This window comes from Camelina sativa, chromosome 18, assembly GCF_000633955.1.
Source record: "Camelina sativa cultivar DH55 chromosome 18, Cs, whole genome shotgun sequence".
NCBI lineage: Eukaryota > Viridiplantae > Streptophyta > Magnoliopsida > Brassicales > Brassicaceae > Camelina > Camelina sativa.
The window spans coordinates 14,480,321-14,488,134 of record NC_025702.1 but is presented as its reverse complement, the minus strand read 5'-3'; the positions used below and the strand labels follow the sequence as shown (position 1 = coordinate 14,488,134).

Genomic DNA, 7,814 nt, shown 5'->3' with positions numbered 1-7,814 from the left:
AAAAAAAAAAAAAAAAAAAAAAAAAAAAAAAAAAAAAAAAAAAAAAAAAAAAAAAAAAAAAAAAAAAAAAAAAAACTCTCACTGGAATTGACAGTCATAGTTGAGTAATTTCTTCTCCATCCTTTGGGATCGTCTTCATAATCTTTGGTATTAAGACTATAGTATGTTCATTCTCAGCTCATTGTAACAAACTGATTTTATCGGGTATAGATTGTAGTAATTGTTGTGTCTAGGCTTCTTTGAGACTCTATATTAATTCTTCAAAATTGATTCCTTTTGTTGCGCTTAAAACTATTAGTGTAGTGTCAGTGTGTGATTGTTATGCGATTATATTCATGTTTGTTTACAAATAATAATCCTAAACCACTTTAAAAAAAATTCCCAGATTTGCAGCAGTTTCTGTCTTAATCAAGCAAACATGGCAAGGAAAGAGAAGATGTCATCAATGATGCCAGACTGGTCTCAGCTCCCGGACGAGCTACTGCAAGTTATCTCCAAGAAACTGGAGGATTACTGTTTCGATGTCGGTCATGCTCGTTCTGTTTCCCGGACGTGGCGATCCACATTTCCCTTTCCTTGTTGCCTGTTGCGCTCAAGTTATTCTCTTCCGTGGTTCTCTCTCACTTCCCTTTAGAAAGCAAACTCTTGTTCACCCTCGAGAAGGTCCCTTTGTTCCTCTTTAGAGTCAAAACTCCTCCTCCTCCTCCTGCCGCTCATGATGTTGTGTTGCCTTCTTCTGTGTATCTTCTAGGAGCAATAGGTCGAGATGAGTCAGATGATCATATGAAGAAGCTTCTTCCATCTCCCCTTGAGTGCTCAGTGAAAGTGAATATTCCAGAATTTGAGCCAATCTTGATGAATATGCTAGACTTTCAGATCATCCCTCTGGGCCATCACTACAGACTGATCGGTTGGGGTCCTCAAGAATTGACAGTATTTTCGAACAGTGTGGTTTTGCTTCCTCTAAACAAAGAGGGAGAAGGAAGAGAATTCGTTGTGCTTCTCAGATACTCGAGCGCTTTGCTGGTGTTAACAAGTGCTGAAATGAGGTGGAAACTGCTCAAGAATGTCCCAGATTCATGCACGCATTTAGCCACTTTCAGAGGCAGTTTCTATGCAGTTTTTGTAGCCGGAGAAATTGTCTCTATCGATCCTTATTCGCTGGAAGTGACTCCCCTGATGATGCCTCTGGGCTCAAGCGATTATCTCATTCCATCTGGCGATGATGAGCTTTTCCTGGTTCAGAAATTCAACCAATTTCCTGATGCTGATGCTGATGCTGATGCTGATGATATATCTTTTAATCGGTTCACATGTAGAGTGCGTAGGCTTGATGAGGAGGCTGGTAAATGGGTCGTGGTCAGCTATTTGGGAGACCGTGTGTTGTTTCTTGGACGCTTTGGGAATACCTGCTGCTCGGCTAAGGAGCTTCCTGATGGCTGTGGTGTGACTGGGAACTCAATCTTGTTCACCATTGCAGGCAATGAAACTTTTGCCTTCAAATATGGAGTACATACCGGAAGGGCGGAAGACGAACTCAATATTTGGAGATTCTCAAGAGAGAAACGTGTGACGATCCTCAGCACCTCTCCGGTGGTGGCTCTCCACGTTGATGACCATTCTGAAAATCTCGCTTTGGGTACCTGAGACTTACTGTTGGTTTTGTTTTTTAATAGCTTTTGTGATCTTTTATGTTCTGTTCTCAAATGCGTGTCAAGACAGTATGCTGAACACTAGATAATTTGTATTTCAGTGTTAGTTTTAGTTTTTGTTCTAACCAACTACTTTCTCAACACCGACAGCTATGTCTATGGAAAGGGTTGTCTCACGAACTCTCAAAGCTATATGTTTGGGTTTGGCTGTGTTCTTGGTATTACGTGGTCATGTTTGTGTAGTTCAAGTATACTATAGCTAAGCAAGGAAATATGTTGAGGATTGTTGTTTTGTTTGATAGCTTACCAACGGAGTTGGATTTTGAGAGGACACGAGGGTGAGTGTTAAGATATCCAGAGCTCTAGAATTTAATTTCTGTATAAATGAAAGAACTCGGTTGGGTTATTTTCAAAAGTTGTGCAGGATTATCTTTGTTTAGAGCTTCTTGCTCGTTGTAGGTTGCTTCTATTTTGTGACAATGGTTACATTCTGGTTTAAGGTAGTGGTGCCTTAGGAGCGTGCGTAGTTCATGGGTAAATGTCTGGACTCATCTCCATGTTTAGACTGGTCCGAAATGGGGAAAAGAGTAAGATTTCTGCTTTAGTTGTATCCTTCTGATGGTGATGACAACCCTCAACACATCTCCTCCGATGGTGGCTCTTGAGGATAGAGCGCGAAAAGCCGTAAAATACTACTTGGGATACCTGAGACATCTGTTTGCTTTTGTTTATATTGGCTAAAAAGGAATATTTCCTTATGATTTCTGTAAAGATTTTGTGATCTCTGATGTTATGGTGATATTATAGTTTTAACTTCTAATTTTTGTAGTTCTAAACTATCTCCCACAAGTCCACAACCTTATTGTCTCTATCATGGAAATGGTTGTCCCATGAACTCTCAAAGCGCTGTGCTCTTGGTATCACACAGTCTTGTTCTTGAACTTACGTTGCTCCAGGTGAAAATGTGTTAGTGATCAAACTTGTTTACCAGTGTCCGACCTAAGACAGGGCAGGGCAGGGCAGACATTCCTCATGCGAGATGGATCTCTTCTCCCTAGAGAGCTACGTACTGCACATTATCTCAATGAATCTGGAGGACGAGGACTACTGTTTCATTGTATTTTATGCTCGCTCTGTCTGCACCTCGTGGCGATCCGTCTTCTGTAACATACATGATACATGCTTGTGACATTTTAGTTTTTCTAACATACATGCCTCCTGCCCCACAACAACGTTAACGTTAAAAACAACACGACGTTTACAATTCACTAAACCAATACAAAATCGAACCGGTCTAGTAAACCGGATAACGATACCGGTTTAATGAGAAAAAGGGTTTTATACTCGTCGTCTTCCTTTGATTCTTCTGGCCGGTAATTCGCCGGCTCTCTGAAAAAAACAATGGAGGAAGTAGTAGTACTAGAAGCGCCACCACCGAGTTCTGCTCCGGTTATTGAATACGTAGAAGAGGTTGAAGAAGATGATGACGATGATCTCTCGTTTTCTTCAGATTCCGATATCGCTGAAGCTCTAGATTGGCTAGACGGTAAAGACGATGACGAGCTGATTGGTGGTGGATTCTCTCTCGATGGTCGTCGTCCTAATGCTCACGGTGGACATGGTTCACGTCCTAACTCTAGTTCTCTTCAACCTATTTCAAATAAGGCTCAGAAGCTTACTGGTCATGTTCATGCTTCTCCTTTGGAGGTATAAATGTTTCCTTATCTCGGGTCTTCGATTCGTGTGCTTATTTGCAAAGTGATTGACTTTTGACTCAATTGGTGTTCCTAGTGTTTGAAATTTGATATTTTGCTTTCTCCTGTGCCATTTGGTACTTGGTTCTATTGCTTTTGATAGTACTATAAATTTACTGTTTTAATCCGTTTAGAGTTTGGAAAGATTTGTCAAAGATTATAATTTGGAAAAGCTTCTTATTGCTCTTAGTCTCTTGCTCAAATGAGCATTTGAGTTTGTAGGATTTATGTATGTTAAGGGAGCTTTTTGTACTTGTAAAGGTGTGGAGAACTATGTGGTTTTATTAGGTATTGTAGCTGGTAAAATTGAATTGAGATGGTTGCGGATGCAGGGATGGGAAGGAAGAGTTCAAGCTGGGATGTCGAATTCTGTAACAACTGCTATTCGTGGGAGTCTACGAGAGACAGAAATTGGTAGAAGTAGAAATACTGATAAAGCGGACCGGGCAACAGTTGAACAGGTGAGTTTTTGATTCTTACACAAAAATTCGGGTCTGGTTCATTTATTTAGTGTTTAATGTAAATATATAATGTGCTGATGTTGTTTGTTTGCTGTTTGTTCTAGGCTCTTGATCCAAGGACGCGTATGGTTTTGTTTAGAATGCTTAATCGGGGCGTGTTCAATGATGTCAATGGGTGTATTTCGACAGGCAAAGAAGTATGATGTGTTTAGTTGTTTGTTAACAGTCAAGAAGATGATATGTTTGGATTTCTTTGTTAATGGGGCTCTCTTTTGCTATTATCTTGCAGGCTAATGTTTATCATGCCACAAAATCTGACGGTTCGGAACTTGCAATAAAAGTGTACAAGACATCCGTTCTGGTTTTCAAATGAGCTTATACAGGAATAAATGTTGTTTATCGTTTCTTCAAAATCTTTTGACTTGGTGATTATGTTTTTGACCCCATCTTCAACTTTGATGATTTCAGAGATCGAGATCGATATGTACAAGGAGATTACCGTTTTAGATATGGGTACTGTCGCCACAATCCCAGGAAGATGGTGAAGACGTGGGCTTAAAAAGAACAGAGAAATCTTAAGAGGTTATACCTACAATATGTTGTGGGTGTGTACTTAATAATGTACTCACTGTTTTCTGTTTATATGTTACAACAATATTGTAACTCCTTGGTTGGTTTATATACATATTTCATTGGCAGACTTCACGCAGCAGGAATCAGGTGTCCAGCTGTTATACTTCTACGCCTTCATGTTGGAGTTTATAGGTTCGCTCTAATTCGTTATCTTTTCTTTTTGGTCACAGATTACAGGCTATTCTTCTCTGTTTACTCTGATTGATTAGCATATTTCATTGAAACAGAAAAAATGATGAAGTAAAGATTTTTCAGCTACCTAGTCAAATAGACTCAGATTGTTTTATTTATTTATATTTGCAGGGAGGGATGGTTGGGCTGCACCGCGTCTCAAGGATGCTGCATTATCACTAGACAAGTTACGCGAGTGTTATCTAGAGGTACGTCTGATTTTCTCATTTAGAAAGTCCATAGTGTCTTATTGTAGTTCTTTACTTAGACCTGTTGTCTTTGAAACATATCAGGTTAAATAATCTCTTTAGGGTCTCATTCATTACTATAAGTAACTCACTGACATCTTTTCGTTTGCATTTCAGTTGATAATTCAAATGCGAGTACTATATCAGAAGTGCAAATTGGTGCATGGGGATCTCAGTGAGTATAACATACTTTATTTTGAGGTGAGTTTTGAGTGATTTTGTTCATAAAGGATCTCGGAAGAAACAAAGAAAAAAGTTATTAAAACAATAGAGAGAAGCCAGATATATTAGTATCATCTTGACTTTTTCAGGGGCATCTTTATATTATTGATGTTTCTCAATCTGTGGATCTGGACCATCCTCTTGCCCTCAATTTTCTACGGGAAGATTGTGACCATGTCTCAGTAAGTGCGAATAGTAGCATGATTTATCAATACGTACTTTGACTGGAAAAAAGTGCCTGATTTCAAGAAACATGGTGTGGCTGTTATGACTATACGGGAGCTTTTTGACTTCATAGTAGACCCGACAATAACAGACGAAAATGTTGATAACTATTTGGAAGAGGTAATGTATAACTTTTTATTATCTGTAATTTTGCCTTTGAATCAGTGGGGAGCTTCAGGTCTAAAGCTGTAACGTTTGTATTGGGAAAGTCAAATTAATGTAATGAAATATGTAACAATGGGGAGGTCCAACGAAAAGTTATTGAGCGAGGAGAGATATCCGTAGAGGATGAAATCGCGGATTCAGTATTTATGAAGGTTAGTGTTAGTGAAGTGTATCCAGTCATTAGAACTCTGACGTGTGAAGCTGTCTGTAAAATCATCTTGTCTTATTGGTTTGTTATGATGATCACAGTCATACATACCGAAATCTTTGGATGCTGTGAACAACCCTGAGGCTGATGTGGCGAAGATAACAAGCGGGCAGGACACAGGAGACATGCTATACCAGACTATAACAGGGCTTAAGGATGCTCTTCCTAAAGTAGAAAAGCAGCAAATAGAGGTGAATGCTGAAGCAGGGGAAGATGAAGAAGAAGAAGAAGAAGAAGAAGGAAGCGAAGAAGAAAGTGAAGAGAGTGGAAAAGAATTGGGACCAGAAGATAAGAAAGCTGCAAGGAAAGAGCACAAGAAGAAAGTGAAAGAGGAGAAACGAGAGTATGGGAAGAATAAAACACCCAAATCTGCCAAGAAGCAAAGAAGAAAATTTCTAAACCCCACAAGACTCGTTAAGTGGAACAGGTTATCATGTTTTGACATCCCCTAGTTGCTATTTTATTACTTTACAATTATATTTAAAAGTTTGTGTCAAAATCTGGGAAATTGAGTATTGGACCCAAAGGCTCTATAATATATAAGGTCTTCTTCATCCAAAAAAACAGTAAGGTGTTGTAATATTTCATAGTACGATTATGATTGAGCCCGGAACAGGCTTACTGTTATTTCGAGTAGATGACTTAATCTACTTTTGTTACTAGAAGAGATCAAGAGAATATGATATTCTTTGATTTGACTGAACTTAGAATGTTCTCTTGATCTTGGTATCATATTCTAAAGAGTTATCAACTCTCTTTTTTTTTTTTTTGGTTTAATAAGTTTGTTTTTACATCTTTTAATGTGGTCCTTTTCTAACTTGATAAAATGGACATTAAACATGGAATCGAAATCTTAACCAATCAGTGGTAGCATGATGGTAGGAATTGATTTGGAGAAAGGCGTAAACCCACAGGAACTGAATTCAATTTGATTTGGTCCAAACTATATCTGACAATTGTATGAATGGTGAAAAATAACAGATTAATTCGACTTCAGTTTGATCCGGAGCATACTGACCAACTATTCAAAACTTAAGCTGGATTAGTTGTGGATTTGCTCCCAGATGGGATAGGTTGGATCCAAATTACTTCCGTTGACAAAGCAAAGAAGAAAAAAAAAATACATGGAATCCAAATCTTACCTAGCTGACGTAATTGATGCAATGTAAGTTAGGATTACATAAACGTAAAAACTGAATATACCGGTCACCAGTCAATGACACGATGGGTCAAAGTCAAGCGAAAGTTCTAAGTTTTAAAACCAAACCAAATTCAGAATACGATAAAGAAAAAATACAGAAAACACAAGTAATCTCAATCTTTAGATTTGTAAGGTCCTATCTGTCAATCTTTAGATTCTCCAATAAATTTTCTTATCTTCAATACTTGTTAAGGATATTATGCTTCTTCTCTATAAGTAATCTCAATCATGACAATGACTTGAAACTTTTCTAGTTTTGTAAGCAAATATGTATTGCCTTTATTGACTATACAACAGTATGAATCTTGTCTGATCCTATCTGAATTTTGTCAAGTTGTGTTACATAATATCTTTTGCTTATTGTGAACCCAACGACGATTCAAGTGATTCCATCTTCTTATTCCGCTTTACATCAAGAGATAACCGCAAAGTGCCCTCCTTGCTCAGACATAATTAGGAAATGGTTGGAAGGTAATTTATTCTCTAGTGTGCTTGCAACTATAGAGTGTGTTTTGACTTGGGCAAAAAATCTCAATTGTTTGTTTGTGTTTTATTTTGCCGGCATGGAGAGTTTTGATCACAAATCACAAAGCTAAAATCGGACTCTTGGCCTTAAATTGTGCTATGACGCTCTCTCTTACGATATAACTGATTATAACAAACAACTTGAGTAGGCATGCACATTTGTAGGACCTTAACCTTTTCATTTAAAACATACTGAAGATTTACTTATATATTCTTCCATCAAAACTTGTCACCAGAGCAACCAAAACATTTCGGAGAGACAACAATTCAAAGGTCTGACTTTTATTAGAAGGCATCAACCAAATGAAGAAAACAAAAAGGTACTACTACATAAGCATGCTTTCCCCCC

At 38.1% G+C, this 7,814-nt stretch overlaps 2 pseudogenes; both read left to right on the top strand.

Annotated features, from left to right (window-relative positions):
- LOC104761650 lies at positions 60-2,451 on the top strand (annotated as a pseudogene).
- Positions 3,031-6,432, top strand: LOC104761649 (annotated as a pseudogene).